We start from the raw sequence: 16,962 nt of genomic DNA, 5'->3' as shown, positions 1-16,962 counted from the left end.
CCATTCTTCTGGCAGGCCTGGCAGCTACCTGGGTACATAACTGGTCCTCAGCCTGTGGACCAACCACATGGCAGCACTCCTAAAGTTTATGGTGACTCGCTCTTACATTCACCTGAGTGTAAGAATATTAATGCAGAGTTCTCACTTTGTCAAGGAATCCGCGGTCTTCATGTAAATGATTCAAAGGTTCATTTTTCTCGGATCTCTACAGACCTTGGAAAGCATCCTACCTGGGGTGTATCTGAGGAATCCTGTTTTTAACTTCCCACCAAGATGGCTGTTTCCTGTCTGTACATTTGTTTTTTCATTTTGTCTTTGGGTGTTTTTCTCTCCTTATTGTTGATAACTTAGCCATGTCCCCTGCCCCCATTTTTGCAATTTTAAATTTTGTTCTTCACTAGTTTTGTACTTAGCATCTTCAGAATATCCCTTCCAATGGGGCCACACCTTTTTTTCTAAGAAATGTGCTAATGAAAAGAACAATGTTAACAAAATGCAGTTTGTTAACTGATATAAACACGAATATATTTGCTCAGATCAGATGACATACCATTTTGTATAGTTGTGTTCATGTGCCTCCTAAATATATGTTAAACTGTTCTATTTTTCTCCATCTTGACTGCCACCATCCCAGTCCCAGCTACTGGCTTTCTACAGCAGCCTCCTATACACCCACATCCACTGTGATCCTTTTCCAGTAACTTCCACAGCAGCCATAGTGATCTTTTCCAAATACATATAACCATGGCGCTTTTCCACTTAAACCCTTCTGACTTTACTTGCCCTTCGATAATGACAAACTTTTTAACAGTTTACTCAACTATAAATGGCACTCCTTGCCCATCTGTCCAGCCTTTAGCTTATGTTCCCTCACTTAACCTGTTCCAACTATAATGGACTTCTCTCTGTCCCTCTATTCCCCATTCTTTGCCCAATTGACTTCCTAGTTAACATATTCATCCTTAGAGTTGAGCTGTTGCTTCTTCCAGAAAGTCTACCTTGCCTTTCTTAAGTAGGTCAATAGGCTATCATAGAACCAAGAATCTTCTTGGTAGCGTTAGTCACACTTATCAATTTGAATATAATTATTTGGTATGTTTTTGTTAGAGTAGAACACATCTATTACTGTTCACCAATATATATCCCAAGTGCTTAACATAGTGTCTAGGACATAAATATATGTTGAATGAATGGAAAAGGGAAAGGAAGAAGTAGGGGAAGGTTAGTCCTGAGTGAGGAGGTCTTAGAAATAGGCATCAGGGATGCCAAGCAAGGCTGAGGGAGCAAACTTTCAAAAATACACCCGAAGGGAAAAAAACAAAAAAAAATCTGAAGGAATGTTGTAATACCTTGTGGCCTAACTCAAGGGGGTGACTTGTGGCCCTCTTTCACTGTAATGTAACTTCACAATCCTCTTCCAAAGTCAGCCTCCCAAATCCCTCAGTAACCTGCATCTGATGCCAAGGGTGAGAGAGAAAGGGCATTATTCAGAAAAGATGGACATGCTCATTGCAATTCACCCAACTTTGTGTTCAATTTCCCTTAAAAGCTCACTCTCCATCTTAATATTTTAAAATTAGAGTATACATATAATAAAGTGCATATGCTTTAAATATACAGCTTCATGAAGATTTATAAAGTGAACATGCTTATTTAAACACCATACTGCTCAGAATAGGGTTGCTGGCAAGCCCCCTCCAGTTGTTACCCCACTGAGAACCCTTCTTCTGACTTGTATCATCATAATAGGTTTTGGCTGAGTTATATATAGATGATGTAGTATTTTACTGTTGGAAGTTTGGGCTCCCCTTGAGAGCTATCTGGTGGGTGTTTCCAGGAAACAAGTGAAGTGAGAAGAGCCAGACAGCTAAGGAGGAAAAACCAATAAAAGGGTTTGTTGAGATTGGATACATAGTCCTTCCCAGAAGAATAGGAGACCCTATTTACTGGCTCCTGTTCCCCATTGATAGGGATGCCATAGGAGGTTAACTTCCCTGCAATTCTGAGCTGTAACTGACCTTAGATTCCGGCATCATTGAAAGACATTGGATTGTGTTCAGTTTGGGATAATACTTCTGTGAACATTCTTTTCCATGGCTTCTGAGAACTCGTGTACACATTTCTTTTAGTTACATACATAGATGGAATTGTTGGATATGTGTATATTCAGATTAATAGATTTTGCCAAACATCTCAAAGTGATCGTACTAATGTATATCTGCACTAGCTATGAATGAAATTTTAAGTATTTTAGGTTTTTTAATGGGTGTACAGTGGTATCTCATTTTGTGTTTATTATCTTTTGGGTAAACTTTTTATTGCAGCATAATTTAGATACAGAAAAGTACATAAATTGTGTGTATGCTGTTAATTTTCATACACTGAACACACAACAGCAAGAAATCAAGAACTGAAGACCAGCAGCACTACCAAAGTCCCATGCATGTGTGCCCTCTGCCCGCCACTATACCACCACACCGACAATACTATCCTGACACGATAGATTCGCCCGGCCTGCTTTTAAACTTCAACTAAATGAGATAATATGTAGGGTTTTTTTGTTTGTTTGTTTAGCTTCTTTGACTCAACATTATGCCTGTCAATTTGTATTGGTTGCATGTTGAGGTTTTTCATTCATACTGTTGTATAGTATTACATTGTATAAATATACTGCAGTTTATCCTGTGAACAGGCATTTGGACTTCCCAATTTTGTCTATTATGAATAAAGCTGCTATGAACTTTCTGGAGCACGTCTTTTTTTGAGCATATGTTTATTTCTGCTGGCAATAAAACTAAACGATGCCCTGACTAGTATGTTTCAGTTGGTTGAACCACACTAGCCAGGGCACCACAAGGTCATCCCATGCACCACAAGGTCACTGGTTCGATTTCCATTTGGGGCACATGCCCAGGTTGGAGGCCTGATCCCTGATCGACGATCTCAGACTAGCGTGCATGTGGGAGGCAGTGTTTCTCTCTCTAAAATCAATAAACATTTTTTAAAAAGTGAAATTAGTGGGATATAGCTTATTTCCCCACACCATTGTCTAACTGATGGTTTTCCCCCCCTCTCAATTTTAGCCTAATTCTATTGTAGTAGAGGTGTCATATTTGAAAGATATATTTGAGAACCAGAAACTGTGTGGGTCTCTTCCCTCTTGGGGCCATCGTAGGAGCGCCAGTGATCAAAATTAAATTCAATCCCTTTGTGATTTCTGACCGGAGCAAGAACCATAAAAAGCATTTCAATGCACCTTCCCACATTTGAAGGAAGATTATGTCTCTTTCCAAAGAGCTGAGACAGAAGTACAATGTTCGGTCCATGCCCATCCGAAAGGATGATGCAGTTCAGGTTGTTCAAGGACATTACAAAGGGCAGCAAATTGGCAAAGTAGTCCAGGTTTACAGGAAGAAATATTTCATCTACGTTGAACGAGTGCAATAGAAAGCCAATGGTACAACAGTTCATGTGGGCATTCACCCCAGCAAGGTGGTTATCACAGACTAAAGCTGGACAAAGGCTGCAAAAAGATCCTTAAATGTAAAGCCAAATCTCGCCAAGTAGGAAAGGAAAAGGGAAAATACGAGAAGGAAACAATTAAGAAGATGCAGGAATAAAGTAATCTTATATACAACTTTCATTAAAAACAAGTGAAAAAAATGCTTTTTAAATAAGTTTTTAATGTTGGGATAATGTTAGATTTACAGTAAAGTTGCCAAGACAGTAGAGAGCTCCTTGCATACACATTGTTCAGTTTCCCCTAATGATAACATTTTAAAACTACCATGATACACTTGTCAGTACAGGCAGTCCTCGGGTTACATCAGACTCCACGTAAGTCGTTCCGTGGTTACATCACCATCTCCCATTTATTTATTTATTTTTTTAAAGTTCCATCATGTCCGAGTATGTACATATGTGCTTTATGTTTTTTATTATTTACTTACCACTAGTAAAGGTCAGGAATTGTTACCTTTCTTTTAAATTTCTTTTACTCTTTCACTTCATTACTGCTGTGTATGTGCTCCACGTGAGTGTAGGTGTTTATGTAGGTGGATTCCAATTTACAGTGAAAATCACGTTATATCGTGCTGTAGTAAGTAGTAACGGATCTCCTATGTAACCCAAGGACCTACTCTACTGAGAAACCAGCTCTGGCCAGATAGCTAAGTTGATTAGAGCTTCATCCCAATACACCAAGGTCGCAGATTTGATTCCTGGTCAGGACATGTACAAGAATCTGTCACTGAATACATAATTAAGTGGAATAATAATCTTTCTCTTGCTGGCTCTCCTAAAATCAATTTAAGCCCTCACCCCCAAAAATCCTGAGAAACCAACACTGGTACATTACTATTAAACTCCAGACCTTACTTGGATTTCACCAGTTTTTATGTGTGTGTGTAGTTCTGCACAATTTTATCCATGTATAAATTCAAGTGACCACCACTCCAATGAATGTATAGAACTGTTCCATTGCCACAACGGGCCTTTTGTACTATTTACTATCACCCCACATTCTGCATCCTCCCACTATTCTACCTCACCCCTGGAAACCACTAATCTGCTCTTCAACATTATAATTTTGCCATTTCAAGAAGTTATGCAAATGGCATCATACAGTATGTAACCTTGAATTCCATTCAAGTTGTTACATGTTTCAGTGTTCCTTTTTATTGTACCAGTTTGTTTACCCATTTATCTGTTGAAAAACATTTTTTATGTTTCCAGTTTGAGGCTATTACAAATAAAACTTCTATGAATATTTCTGTATTAGTTTTTATGAGCATCAGTGTTAATTTCTCTGGATGTGGTAACTGGATGTGATCACCTATGATTATGGTATCTGGTGAGTAGTATATTAAGTATATGGTTAGTTTTGTTTTTGTTTTTTGTTTGTTTTTAATATATTGTATTGATTTGTTACACAGAGGAGGAGAGAAGGATAGAGAGCTAGAAATGTCAATGAGAGAGAAACATCAACCAGTTGCCTCTTGCACACCCCCTACCGGGAATGTGCCCGCAACCAACGTACATGCCCTTGACCGGAATCGAACCTGGGATCTTTCAGTCTGCAGATCGACGCTCTACCACTGAGCCAAATAGGTTTCGGCAAGTATATGGTTAGTTTTGTAAGAAACTGACAAACTGTTTCCAAGTTACTCGAATTATTTTACATTCCCTCCAACAGTGTATAAGAAATCCCTTCCTCCACATTCTTGTCAGGATTTGAGATTGTCACTCTTTTTAAATATTGTATATATATATATATTTTATTCATTTCAGAGGGCAAATGAAAGTGAGAGGGAAACTTCCATGATAAGAATCATTGATTGGCTACTTCCTGCATGCTCCATACCTGGGATCAAGCCCAAAACACAGACATATGCCCTGACCAGGAATCAAACAGTGATCTCCTGGTTCTTAGGATGATGTTCAATCAACTGGCCCACGCTGGCTGAGCTCACTAGTTCATTTTTTTTATACATATGTAGTGGCTTTTGTTTTGTTTGTAGTTTTTGTTTGCATTTCCCAAATGGCTAATGATGATGGTCATCTTTTCATGTGCTTTTCTGCCATCCATATATCCTCTTTGATGAAATGTCTGTCCATGCCTTTTGTCCTTTTTTTTTAAATCTAATAAATATTTCATTGTTCAGATTATTACAATTGTTTCTCTTTTTCCCTCCCATAGCTCCCCTCCACTCTGTTCCTACCCTACCCTCTGCCCTTACCTCCCCCCAATGTCTTCATCCATAGGTGTATGATTTTTGTCCAGTCTCTTCCCGAACCCTCACACCCCTTTTCCCCCAAGAATTGTCAGTCCACTCCCTTTCTATGCCCCTAATTCTATTATTTTCACCAGTTTATTCTGTTCATCAGATTTTTTATTCACTTGACTTTTAGATTCACTTGTTGATAGATATGTATTTATTGTTCATACTTTTTACCTTTACCTTTTCCTTCTTCCTCTTCTTAAAGAATACCTTTCAGCATTTCATATAATACTGGTTTGGTGGTGATGAACTCCTTTAGCTTTTTCTTATCTGTGAAGCTCTTTATCTGACCTTCAATTCTGAATGATATTTGCTGGGTAGAGTAATCTTGGTTGTAGGTTCTTGCTATTCATTACTTTGATTATTTCTTGCTACTCCTGTCTGGCCTACATAGTTTCTGTTGAAAAATCAGCTGATAGTGGTATGGGTGCTCCTTTGTAGGTAATTAACTGCTTTTCTCTTGCTGCTTTTAATATTCTCTCTTTGTCTTTTGCTCTTGGCATTTTAATTATGATGTGTCTTGGTGTGGTCCTCTTTGGAATCCTTTTGTTTGGGGATCTGTACGTTTCCTGGACTTGTATTTCTTTCACCAGGTAGGGGAAGTTTTCTGTCATTATTTCTTCAAATAGGTTTTCAGTATCCTGCTCTCTCTTCTTTTGGCATTCCCATAATTCAGATGTTGGTACATTTGAAGTTGTCCCAGAAGTTCCTTACACTATCTTCAAATTTTTGGATTCTTTTTTCTTTTTTGCTTTTCCAGTTGAGTGTTTTTTGCTTATTTGTATTTCAACTCTTTGATTTGATTCATGTGGTCCTCTAGTCTGCCGTTAGGTTTATGTATAATATTTTTTTTTATTTCAGTCAGTGTATGTTTAATTTCTAGTTGGTCCTTTTTCATATCCTTGAGGGTCTCAATAAATTTATCGGCTTTTTTAAGAGTCTCATGCTCTACTGACTGAGCTAGCTGGGCACCTTATCAGCTTTTTTAAAGAAAATTCTTGAAAAACCTTATAGCCATGGTTTCGAACACTAGGTCCAGTCTTTTGTTTTCCTCCATTTCATTTGTGATCTGTTGCTTTTTAAAAATATTTATTTTATCGATTTTTTACAAAGAGGAAGAGAGAGGGATAGAGAGTTAGAAATATCAATGAGAGAGAGACATTGATCAGCTGCTTCCTACACACCTTCTACTGGGGATGTGCCTGCAACCAAGGTACGTGTCCTTGACCAGAATCGAACCTGGGATCCTTGAGTCCGCAGGCCAACGCTCTGTCCACTGAGCCAAACCGGTTAGGGCTGTGATCTGTTTGTCTCTGTATATTCTCTGCTGCCTGAGTTGGTAGAGAATTTTTGTGCGCTAGGTGTCCTATAGGGCCCAGTGGCTCAGCCTCTCCAGTTACCTGAGGTGGACACTCTTGGTGCACCCCTTTGTGGACTGTGTGTTCACCCTTGATTGTTGTTGGTATCACTGAGTCCTCCCAGTGACATCCATGCCAAGTGGCTGTGAGGATCAGCTGTGTCTACACTGGGAAAACTTCTGTGCTGGAGACACCCTTATGAGACAAGATTTGAAAAATTGCAAAAGTCTCTGTGCTCAGTCTGGATGGGGCATAGTCTCAGAGTGGAGCAGACAGCCTTGGCTTATCAGCTCTGCCATATGAGGCCTCTGGGTCTCAGTGTCCCTCGGTAATCGCTGCAAGCACCTCTGAGAGAAAGCCGCCCTGGAGTTTTGCCCACTGCCAGACAGTCCAGTTTCTCCCCTAATGACTCTGGGTTCCCAGAGTCTCACCCGGAACTGGAGCTCAGCACAGTTGGGAGCTTCTGTCTCCCTCCTGCTTTAGAAAGACAGCCGCACACTCAGTCGCTCGTGCACTTAGCAGTCAGTCTTCTCTGTGATGCACCTTGGTACCTCTGCCTTCTGCAGCTCCCCTGAGTCTCAGTGTGCTTTTCTCTTTTCCTGACAGCCCAAATTTCCCCCCTCCCCCTATGAGTCTGGGTCCTCAGGGTCTCGCCTGGAACTGGAGTTTAGCACAGTTGAGAGCTTTTTGTCTCCCTCCTGCTTGAGAAAGCCAGCCATGCACTCAGCCACCTGTTCAGTCAGCTGCCAGTTCTCTCCGCGAGCTTGCGTCTCCATACCTCAGCCTTTTGCAGCTCCTCTGAGTCTCAGTGTGCATTTCTCTTTCCTTCTAGTTGTAGAATTTCCACTCAGCCAGCTTTCCTATGGTTCTGGATTATGTCCGTTTTGTCTTTTAGTTGTAGTTTTGAAATTGTTGTGCAAGGCATCAGTTTAGATAATTACCTATGCCGCCATCTTAGTTTCTTGCCTTTTGTCCATTTTTTTTTATTAGGTTCTTTTTAAATTGTTGAACTTTTATTGTCCATATGTAAAACAATATTATTCAGTAATATTAAGTCTATAAATTAATGTGAGGAGAATTGACATCTTTACCATGCTGTATTATTTAGCCCATGAACATTTTAAACTATTATTTATTTCATCAGTGTTTTGAAGTTTTGAGCACACAGATTCTGCACAGTTTTTTTCTAGATTTACACCTAAGTATTTAGGAGCAATTACAAATGGTATTATATTCTAATTTCAGTTTTTACATAGTCATATTTAGTACATAGGAATATAATTCTTTTCACTTTTTTCAATTACAGTTTACATTCAATATATTTTTTATTAGTTTCAGATGTAGAGCATAGAGCTTAGACAATTACTTTACAAAGTGTTCCCTTGATATTATCAGTACCCACCTGGCACCATGCATAGTTATTACCATTTGACTATATTCCCTATGTTGTAACTTTACATTCCCAGGATGACTATTGTGTAACTACCAATCTGTATTTCTCAAGCCCTTCACCTTTTGCACCCAGTCCCCCACCCTTTTCCCCTGTTTTCTAAGAGTCTGATTCATTTTGTTTGTTCAATTATGTTACTCTGTAGATCTCATAAGTGAAATCATATGGTATTTGTCTTTCTCTAATTTTACTTAGTATAGGATCCATTTTTATATCTTGATTTTGTATAATCTACTTTTTTCCTTTTTTTGTAGCTTTATTGAGAAATATTGAGATATATGTTCTCTATTCATTGAGAGTTTTGTAGATTCAGCTACCTATTCAGTAATGTCATCTGTAAATAGGGATAGTTATATTCCATCTTTAAAAAAAATATTTATTGTTGAGGGCATTATAGATATGTTCCCTTCCCCCCAATTGCCCCTTTTCATCTGGTTACTGCCCCATCCCAGGCCTTCACCACTCTATTTTTTGTGTCCATAGGTAATGCATATATGCATGAGAGATCTTTGACTGATTTCTTCTCACCCTCTCCTCCCCTTTTCCTCTGATATTTATCAAGTCTATTCCATCTTCCCATGCCTCTGATTCTATTTTATTCATCATTTTATGTTATTCAGTAGATTTCTTGTTTATATTAATTTATAGATTTAATTGTAGATATGTATTTATTGCCATTTTAATGTTCAGAAATTTAATCTTTTTTTTCTTCTTATTTTTCTTATTCCTCTTCATAAAGAACACCTTTCAGCATTTCATATAATATTGGTTTGGTGGTGATGAACTCCTTTAGCTTTTTCTTGTCTGTGATGCTCTTTACCTGGCTTTCAATTCTAAATGTTAACTTTGCTGGATAAAGTAATCTTGGTTATAGGTCCTTGCTATTCATCACTTTGATTATTTCTTGGCACTCCCATCTGGCCTGCATAGTTTCTGAAATCAGCTAACAGTTGTATGGGTACTCCCTTGTAAGTAATTAACTGCTTTTCTCTTGCTGCTTTTAAGATTCTCTCTTTGTCTTTAATCTTTAGCATTTAATTATGATGTATCTTGGTGTGGGTTTATCTTGTTTTTGACTTTGTGTTTATCTTGTTTTTGACTTTGTGCTTTCTAGACTTGTAAGTCTATTTCTTTCAGTAAGTAGAGGAAGTTTTCTGTCATTATTTCTTCAAATAGGTTTTCAATATCTTGCTCCCTCTCTTCTCTTTCTGGCACCCCCATGATGTAAAAGTTGGTAGGATTGATGTTGTCCCAGAGGCTCCTTTCTCTAACTTCATATTTATTTATTTATTTACTTTTCTTTTAACCATTCTTTTTAAAAAATATATTTTTATTGATTTTAGAGAGGAGGTGAGAGGAAGAGAGACAGAAAGATCAATGATCAGAATCAGTTATCAGCTGCCCTCTGGCACCCCCCCCCCCCCCCACAACCCGGACATGTGCCCTGACCTGGAATCAAACCATGACCTCGTGGTTCATACGTCAACCACTGAGCCACCCCAACCAAGCAGGTAATTATTTTTTATTTCAGTTACTGTATACTTAACTCTTGACTGGTCCTTTTGCATGTTTTTTACATTCTCACTAAGACCGTTGAAAGTCTCATTAAGCCCCTTGAAGCTTTTAAGATCCTTGAGCATCCTTTTAACTATTGTTTTGAACTCTATCTAGAAGTTTGCTTGTTTCCATTTCATTCAGGTTTTGTTTTTGTGTTTTTTTCTGGAGATTTCTTGTTTTTTCATTTGTGACATGTTTTTTTTGTTTTTTGTTTTTTCCCCCTCTCTCCACATTTTGGCTACTTTCCTGTTTCTTTTTCTTTCTTTCTATGTATTATGTAGAGCTCCTGGAATTGGTAGAGTGGCCTTGTATGGTAGGTGTCCTATAGTGGCTCTGCCTCCCCAGTAACCTGAGCTAGGCCCCTGTGTGGGTTGTGTGCACTGTCTTATTGTAGTTGAGCCTTGATTGCTGTTGATCTCAGTGAGAGTAATCAACTCCCAAGCCATTTGGCTATGAGGAGCAGCTATAACTACAGTGGAAAAGCCGCTGTGCAGGAGATACCCCTATCGAGCAGGACTTGCTTCAGTGGGGCTTTGGTGCTCACTGGGTCTGCCCCCTGAGTGTGTTGCTCATGGTTTTTACTGTCCACCAGGTGCACTGACTCTGGGGCTCTCCTGGAAGTGCAAAGTTAGCTGCTGCCTGGGGCCACCTGTCAGGAAATACAGACTAATCTGCAGATGGTTGCTACTTGTTTTGGGCTTGGAAGTGTCCAGGAGAGACCAAGGAGTGAAGCAAGGTAGGCTCCTGCTAGTGCTGTATCTGGGTCCTCTTATTGAGAGGAATGGGGCACTCTGAATCCAACTGCTGCTTGTTTGAGAGATTTTAGGAAAGTCTGAAGCCTCATCCAGGATAGGCCATTCATCCAGGAAAAACTGCTGCAAACAGCTTGTGTGGGGCTGCAAATTTGATGGGGTGGAGTTTCAGGGAATCATCAGGGCAGAGTGAATAGTATGAGCCAGGTTGATGGAGACACAGATCTGGTTCCTGCTGAGGAGACTAAAAGGGGTAATTCCAATGTAACCCTCATATTTGGATGCTAGTGACCTGAATCCAAGTCAGCAAGCTCAGTGTACATTCCTGATAACCTATATTGAAGGCCCTCTCTCCTTCCCAGATACTACTCTTGCAGAACCAGTTACAGAGGCCATTGGACTACGGAGAGTGCACCAACCAAAGGGAGGGCTATTAACTCTGATGCCAGACCAGACCATCAGATATGGCCTGGAGACCCCCAACACCTGGGGCCTTCTTGCAAGGCCTGCGCAAAGGACCGGAAGCATAATCCATGTTTGTGGGACAAAGATCACAGGGAGGGAAATATAAGGGAGAACCCCGTGTGTGTTCCGGCACTCAGATTTGGAGGCTGTTCACTGTGTCCGCTGGTGTATTAAACAGTGTCCCTCCTACTTCCTCAGAAGTGACCTTGGTCTTCTGCAACACTGCCAGTCAGGTCTGTGATGGAGGAGGTCTCAGCATAAGAGCAGTGACCCCTGCTGGAACCCCTGTCTAGGGGAAAGCTGCCCCCAAGTTCTTGCTCCAATGCCAGGCAATCCAGTTCCTCCCCATATGTCCCTGGATCCCTCCAAGCTCCTGCTAGAGCTCAGAGGGAGTGAAACCTGGTAAGGCTGTGCACTAGCCCTTTAAGAGGAAATGCCTAGGTCTAAAGCAGCCTCTGTGTCACTCATCCACAATTCCCACTGGCTTTTACAGCCCAAAGTCATGTGAATTTCTTTTCCTGGCACTGGATCTCTAGGAGGGGTTTGGTGTAGGGCTGGGACCCCTCATTCCTCCTGGGAAGCCTCTGCAGCCAAGTATCCCTCCCTATAAAAGATGCCACACGTGGGTGTGGCTGTTGGACCAACTCCTTCCCTGCCTCTGCCCCTCCTACCAGTCTCAGTGTGCTTTCTTCTTTAAGTCTCTAGTTGTAGGACTTCCGTTCAGCCAGATTTCAGGTGGTTCTCAATGATGGTCTGTATTTTACTAGTAGTTGTAATTTTGTTGTGTTTGTGAGAGGTGGTGGGTATTGTGTTTACCTACACTGCCATCTTGTTTCCTATTCTGTAGGAAAATTTTAAAAATAAAATGTAGAGGTGTCGGCAACCTGCGGCTCCGGAGCTGCATGCGGCTCTCTTTGTTAAGTGAAAAAATCCTTTTTCTGCACGATCCGATATATAGCATTAAATCTCTGCAGAGGCTGAGGATCCAAGATGGCTGCTCGGGTAGACACCTAACTGCAGCAGCACACAACAATTTCAATGGAATACAACTAAAATGTAGAGTGGACATCGCCCAGAGCTACAGGTAGTCGACTGACTGAAAATTCTACAACAAGAAGGAAAGAGAAAACCAGAAGGAAAATCAGAGGAGCTGAAAAAAGCCTAAGGTACGGAGACATGCTGCGCGCCCGCACTCACACGTGTGGAGAGGACGCAGCCGGAGAGGAGGAGAAGGCTGGGTGCTGCCTGGCGTTCCCTAGCAGGAAGGAAATAAAACCCCCGGCCTGGGCTGAACCCCCGAACCGGCAGCGCTGAGCCCCAGTTGGGGACGCAGGCTCAGGCAGGGGGAGATGGGGCTGTGAGGTGGAATCCCAGGGGAGCAGCAAAAAGCAGGACCCTGGAGTCGTGCACATTGCTCGCAGAGGACGGAATGTTGACTCTGATGCTGGATTGCCCTGGCGGGAAGAAACAAAGCCTCCGGTGGTGCTGAGCCCCACTCCCGACTGCCCCGAACTCCAGTTCTGGGCCAATCCCTGGGGACCCAAGCTCAAGCAGAGGGAGACGTGGCTGTGAGGTGGAGTCCTGGGAGAGCGGCGAAAGGCCGAGCCCCCAGAGTCGTGCACATTGCTCGCAAGGGAAGGAATGTTGACTCTGATGCGGGATTGCACTGGAGGGAAGGAAACAGGAGCCCTGGCCGGCTCAGGCAGGGGGAGACGGGGCTATGTGGTGGAATCCCAGGGGAGCGGTGAAAAGCAGAGCCTCCGGAGTCCCGCACATTGTGCGCAGAGGACAGTCTGTTGACTCTGATCCTAGACTCCTCTAGCAGGAAGGAGAAAAAAAGCTCCAGACTGGAGGAACGCGACGAGGAGCAGGAGCCCCTACCGGACACCGGCCAGCCGGGCACCAGCAAGGAGCCGGGCGACGGGGCCCCCGGGCGGGGGGGGTGCCCCTGGGCCTTCGACCGCTGAGCGCGGGCCACGGAGCCAAGGCCGGGGGCTGCTTCCTGGGCGGCGCTGACCCTGGCAACAGGCTGAAGCAGCGCAGGAGCCCGCGGAGAACAAAGGGGTGCCACAGGCCAACCTGCTGAGCTCCCAGGACAAGGAGGAAGAAACCAAAGTTCTCAATGTGAAGAAATCAAGTGAGAGCAAAAGATAGTAAAATTACTTAAGAAAGAATACAAAGAAGAACTTGAAAAATCAAAGACTAAGTCAGAACTCAACTCAGCAGCCAACATTGCAACATAAATGCGTTTAAAAAAATAATAATAAAATAAATAAATAAATAAATAAATAAATAGGACAGAATGTTGAAACTGCGGCGACCAGGCCTAGAGTGGCCAGGCACAAGGCAGTGGCAGGTGGGCCTGGAGCAGCAACAGCCAGGCCCCAGAGAAGCAGCAGCCAGAACCAGAGCAGCAACAGCCAAGCCTGGAGCAGCCAGACCTGGGGCAGTGGCAGACAGGCCTGAGGCAGAGGCGGCCAAGCCCAGGGTGGCCAGTCCAGGAACACCCAGACTCCAAGTGGCCGAGCTTGGAGAAGCCGGGCCCAGAGCAGCCAGGTCGGGAGCAGCCAGGCCCAGAACAGCAGTAGCCAAGCCCGGAGTATTCAGGCCGGGAGCGGCCAGGCTCAGAGTGGCCGGGCCCGGGGCAGCCGGGCCCAGAGCAGCCGGGTCTGGTGCGGCCAAACCCGGAGCAGCAGCTGCCAGGCTGGGAGCGGCCAGGCCCGGAGCAGCTGGGTCTGGTGTGGCCAGGCTCGGAGCAGCAGCTGCCAGGCTGGGAGCGGCCAGGCCCGGAGCAGCAGCTGCCAGGCTGGGAGCGGCCAGGCCCGGAGCAGCCGGGCCCGAAGCAGCTGGGCCCAGAGCAGCCGGGTCGGGTGCGGCCAGGCCCGGAGCAGCGGCTGCCAGGCTGGGAGTGGCCAGGCCCGGAGCAGCAACTGCCAGGCTGGGAGCGGCCAGGCCCAGAGCTGCCAGGTCGGGTGTGGCCAGGCCCGGAGCAGCAGCAGCCAAGCCCGGAGCAACCAGGTCGGGAACGGCAGTGGCCAGACCCGGAGCAGCTGGTTGTGGAACGGACCAGAGCAACAGGGGCCAGCCCCAGAGCAGCCAGGCCCGGAACAGCTCGCTCCTCGCCTGCCCCCGCCCCAAGGCTGCCTCTCAGACATGGCTGGAAACTTGAGGGTCTGCTGAATCAAGTGATGAAGGCTTAGATCTGGATGTGTTGAGTTAGTATAGCGCTGGGGTATTGATCTGTGAGTGCCTTGTGCGGGGCCTGGATGAGGTTGGTTGACCTATCTGGAAATGTCTTTTATGTGAAGTGTATCTTTGGGCATGTGGAGGTATTATTGATATGAGAAAATGCTAAGTAACTGATTTACTATCTGGAAAGGGATTTACTATCGGGGAAAGGGAGGGAGGAAGAGGCTGAACATAAACTGTGCACCTATGGATGAGGACAATGGGGGATGGGGAGGGGGCGGAGGGTGGGGTGGAAACCTGGTGGAGGGGGGAAGAAATGAGGAACCTTTGTAATAATATGAACAATAAAGATTGATTTAAAAAAATAAATAAATAAAATAAAATTAAATTAAATTAAAAAAATAAAAATAAAATGTAAAAGCTCTGCCAGTGTGGCTCCGTTGGCTGGGGTGTCATCCCCTCCTCCAGACAATGGCGAGTTTCATTCCCAGTCAGGGTACATACCCAGGTTGTGCATTTGATCTCTGGTCAGAGAAAGTGCAGGAGGCAACTGATTGCTGTTTCTCACATCAGTGCTTCTTTCTCCCTTTCTTTCTCTCTAAAATTATTAGTAAAAGAAAAGCAGAGTTAAAAATTGTATTAGCTATGGGACTATTCAGATTATTTCTTTTTTGTTTTGGTAGATTTAAATTAGTTCTCCTATATTAATTCCATTACAAATTATTGACATAATGTCCTTTTATCTTTTTAATTTTTGTAATATCTCATTACTATTATGATTTCTTTTTTGCTTATTTTTTACTGAGAGAGAGAGTTAGAAACATCAATGAGAATCATTGATCAGCTGCCTCTTGCATGCCCCCTACTGGGGACGTGCCCGCAACCAAGGTACATGCCCTTGACCAGAATTGAATCCGGGACCCTTCAGTCCACAGGCTGATACTCTCCACTGAGCCAAACCGGTTTCGGCGATGATTTCTTTTTTGACTCAGGTTACTTAGAAATCTATTACTTCGTTTCTTAAGTCTTGTTTAATTTCTTTTTTTAAAAAAATATTTTTTATTGATTTTTTACAGAGAGGAAGGGAGAGGGATAGAGAGCTAGAAACATCGATGAGAGAGAAACATCGACCAGCTGCCCCCTGCACACCTCCCACCAGGGATGTGTCCTTGACCGTAATCGAACCTGGGACCCTTCAGTCCACAGACAGATGCTCTATCCACTGAGCCAAACAAGCCTCGGCTAGTCTTGTTTAATTTCTAAGCTGGAATTTATGTTTATCTCCTTGTAGATTTGTAGCTCAATCCCACAGCCTTTAGATAATGTACTCTTTATACTTTAATTATTTCAAATTTGTTAAGACTTTTACTTTATTGCCATGTATAGGCTTTATTTGGTAAATAGCTATATATGTTGGAAAAGAATGTGTATTCAATGGTGTTTGGATGCAGTGTTCTATATATATGTCAATTATGTCAACTTTATTGGTTCTTTGTTCAGATCCTTTATGTCCTTGCAGATAGATTTTTTCTTAGATTGTCCTATCATTTACTGAGAGAGATGCATTAAAATCTCCAACTGTGATTCTAATTTATATATTTTTTCCTTATTTTCTGTCATGTTTTGCTTTATATATATATTTGAGGCTATGTTATTAAATGCATACTATTTAAGGAGTTTTACTTCCCCTTGTTGGCTTGGTCCTGTTATCATTATTAAATGTCTCTAGTTTCTAGTGATGATCTTTCTCTTAGTGTCTACTTTAATACTATCGTAGCTAACCTAGCTTTCATTTGGTTAAAGTATCCGCGGTATATACATATTTTTCATTCTCTTACTTTCAACTTTTCTTTGTCCTTATATTTTAGATGCAACTCACATAAGAAATGCATGACAAATGTTTGATTATTTCCCTTTATTTACTAAAGGCCCGATGCACAAAACTTATGCAAGAGGTTCCGCCCTCGCAGCTGCGGCTTCATCCAGAAGGTCGTTGGGCTGTCTGGTCTAATTAGCATATTACACCTTTATTATTATAGAAGATTTTTTTTCTTTTTTAAAAATATATTTTATTGATTTTTCTTATAGAGAGGAAAGGAGAGGGATGGAAAGCTAGAAACGTCAATGAGAGAGAAACATCGACCAGCTGCCTCTTGCACAACCCCTACTGTGGATGTGCCTGCAACCAATGTACATGCCCTTGACCGAAATAGAACCTGGGACCTTTCAGTCCTCAGACCGATGCTCTACCGCTGAGCAAAACCGGTTTTGGCAACAACTTTGAGATTTTAAAATAAATTATTACCTAAAACATTTTCTTGACCAATTTTGTAAGAGGGATAACTCAATGTGAAAGTACTATTTTATTTTTCTTTATGAAAACAGGAGTGCCCCTGCTTCACAGCTAGAGG

The 16,962-nt window shown here is 42.6% G+C and overlaps 1 pseudogene; it reads left to right on the top strand.

Moving 5' to 3' along the window:
• Window positions 1-67: 67 nt before the first annotated feature.
• LOC123652705 lies at window positions 68-3,651 on the top strand (annotated as a pseudogene).
• The last annotated feature ends 13,311 nt before the right edge of the window (window positions 3,652-16,962 follow it).

Source organism: Pipistrellus kuhlii, unplaced genomic scaffold (genome assembly GCF_014108245.1).
Source record: "Pipistrellus kuhlii isolate mPipKuh1 unplaced genomic scaffold, mPipKuh1.p scaffold_m20_p_1, whole genome shotgun sequence".
NCBI classification, from domain to species: Eukaryota; Metazoa; Chordata; class Mammalia; order Chiroptera; family Vespertilionidae; genus Pipistrellus; species Pipistrellus kuhlii.
This window is presented reverse-complemented; position numbering and strand designations above follow the sequence as displayed.